A 3,013-nucleotide genomic window follows, 5' to 3' on the forward strand; every position below is an offset into this window, starting at 1 on the left:
TATTATCATCTTTCTAAAGTCCTAAAAATTCTGAATTGTAAGATCCCAGCGGTTTCAGATAAGACTATGGGCCTTGCTACAGTTCTCCTCTCCCCAAATGGTAGTCATGTTTAAAAAAAGCATCAAGTGTTTGTTCAACTATTTTGTTCAAGGTTATTATGAACCACTACTATATCAAGGGTCAAAAATTTTCCATAGTGGAAAAAAATATTTAGCTGTGATTAGTTATCAGCAAACCTGACCCTAAGGCTGTCAGACACATTTAGAAACTTATTTAGTGACTTCATTTCACTATTCTAGACAAAAGGATTACCATCCAACCAAAGCTTTAATCCTGGCACCTGGCACTAGATTACTCATTAGTATTAAGTGCCATTAGAGTTGAGTGGGCAAATAATGAAAAGCAGTTGACTCCACTTTTTATTAGCAGCACAATTGTGTTACTAGTCATCTGATTCACCAGTCTGTTTATCAGTATGAAAGACACGTCAGGACAGTGAGCTTAAATTTTTATTTGTTCTTGTTTGCCTTGTCAGTCAACAAGCAATGGCAATGGCAATAGGGAGTAAGCTTATCATTCTAAATTGTTTCATGGGACTAAGAGCCTTACACTAAGGCCTAGAAAGTGAAATTCAGTCAACTGTGCCAAAGTATCATCATATATATTATTCTATATGCAACTATATCATGGTTTCCAGAATCAGGTGATTAATTTAACTGATAAACAGCTTTTGTGACTGTATATTATCCATCAGGTGAACCAAAAGTCAGCCAGAAAGAATAGGCTGCCACAGAAAACCCTTATGGATGGCCATTCTGGGTCACTTCCATGAGCTACGTGGTATGTCTGTCCATTGAACAATGATCGGTGTTTTGGGGGAGAAAAGTTGTCTCCTGTGACCTCAAGCACAAAAGGCTAACACTAATCCTCATAGGTATCATTAATCTTATTACAGACTTCTCCTCCTCTAATAAGACTAAGTACTTTTTAACCCTATTTACACTCTGAGAAGTAATGAATTATAACCTTGCTATCTTCTCTGTATGACTTTTCCCCCTAAACTTTAAGGGTTACCCTTCTGTTTTGGCAGACCATTACTGAACAATCCAATCTATTCATACAAACTCCTTCTACTACATCTGATTACTGTGGTTATACATCTTTGGACTTTTACCAATTCCTATGCCTTTTCTGAGACATAGTAATCAGAAGTCTTGCAATACTTCAACAATGACCCTAGTGGGCTATACATCTTGGCCAACTGTTGCATAATTTTACCTCCAGTTTCTATAAACTCTTGGATGGATGCCATCCAAGTACTGACAGTGTATGTCATATTTAGTTACATCCCAGTGTATGTAAATATTTAGTTACATCATTTAGATCCATTACAACATGCTAATCAAGTTAACACAGTACCCATAGTTTAAAATAGATTATCTTCATGATCACTATAAAATAATAAAGCAATTTTAGAAGGTAAAACATATTAAATATCATAGTGAAATCCAATTCTCCCATTGGAAATTCAAACATTCATGCATGAATAACTAATTTCTAGAAAATTCAAAATTCAAGGATAACACTGAAATCCAATTCTCCCATTGGAAATTCAAACGTTCATGCATGAATAACTAATTTCTAGAAAATTCAAAATTCAAGGATACCACTGTTCTCCCCCAAAGTTCAAAACCTAAGACATCAATTCTGCTCCATTCGTCGTATCAAAAAAATATCTACTAGAAGAATCACATTTTTCAAACCTGGCCCATTGTATCCATTCCTAGGTTAATATTAGGTTGGTACAAAAGTAATTACAGTTTCAGACTATGAATTTTAAATCATTATAACTTGGCTCAAAAGCATCTTTATTAATAGGAACCATTACAATCAACACATTTTTGCCAATGAGAAATGTTTATTTATTCCTGTAGCATAAAAATCTGTGCTTCAGAATTTGATGAACTCTTGGAAAGCATTTTCTGCATCCTGCTGGTTGTGGAAGCATTTTCCCTGCAAAAAGTTATTGAGGTGCTTGAAGAAGTGGTAGGTGGTTGGCGAGAGGTCGGTGAATATAGCCAGTGAGGCAAAAGTAGCCGAATTCGCTCAACTTCTGAAGCATAGGTTGTGTGATGTGTGCTCAGGCACTGTGGCCTGGAAGAATTGGGCCCTTTCGGTTCACCAATGCTGGCTGCAGACACTGCAGTCTTCAGTGCATCTCATCGATTTGCTGAGCATACTTCTCAGATGTAATGGTTTTGCCAGGATTCAGAAGGCTGTAGTGGCTCAGATGGGCAGCAAACCACCGAACAGTGACCATGACCTTTTATGGTGCAAGTTTCACCTTGGGAAGTGCTTTGGAGCTGCTTCTCAGTCCAACCACTGAGCTGGTTGTTGCCGGTTGTCATAGAAATTCCACTTTTCAGCACACGTTGCAATCTGATTGAGAAATGGTTTGTTGTTGTTGCATAGAATAAGAGAAGACAACACTTCAAAATGATAATTTTTTTGATTTTCAGTCATCTTATGAGGGACTCACTTAACTGAGCTTTTTCACCTTTCCAATCTGCTTCAAATGCCAAATGACCATAGAATGATCGATGTTGAGTTCTTCAGCAACTTCTCGTGTAATTGTAAGACAATCAGCTTCGACAATGGTTCTCGATTGGTCATTGTCACCTTCCGATTGCTGACCACTGTGCTCCTCCTCTTCAAGGCTCTTGTCTCCTTTGCAAAACTTATTGAATCACCACTGCACTGGTATTTCTGGGCAAATGTCTTGTTGATGTTTTGAGTTGTCTCCACTGCTTTACAACCCATTTTGAACTCAAATAAGAAAATCACTCTAATTTGCTTTCTAACATCACTTCCATAATTATAAGCATATAATAAATATAAATATTAAATAAACAGTAAGTATTAGATTGGTGCAAAAATAACTGTGGCTTTGCATTGTTGAACTTTGCTATTCAATATTGGAATACATTCTTAAATGTGGTTATGTTATACATC

Source organism: Bison bison, unplaced genomic scaffold (genome assembly GCF_000754665.1).
Source record: "Bison bison bison isolate TAMUID 2011002044 unplaced genomic scaffold, Bison_UMD1.0 scf7180017850087, whole genome shotgun sequence".
Classification (NCBI taxonomy): domain Eukaryota; kingdom Metazoa; phylum Chordata; class Mammalia; order Artiodactyla; family Bovidae; genus Bison; species Bison bison.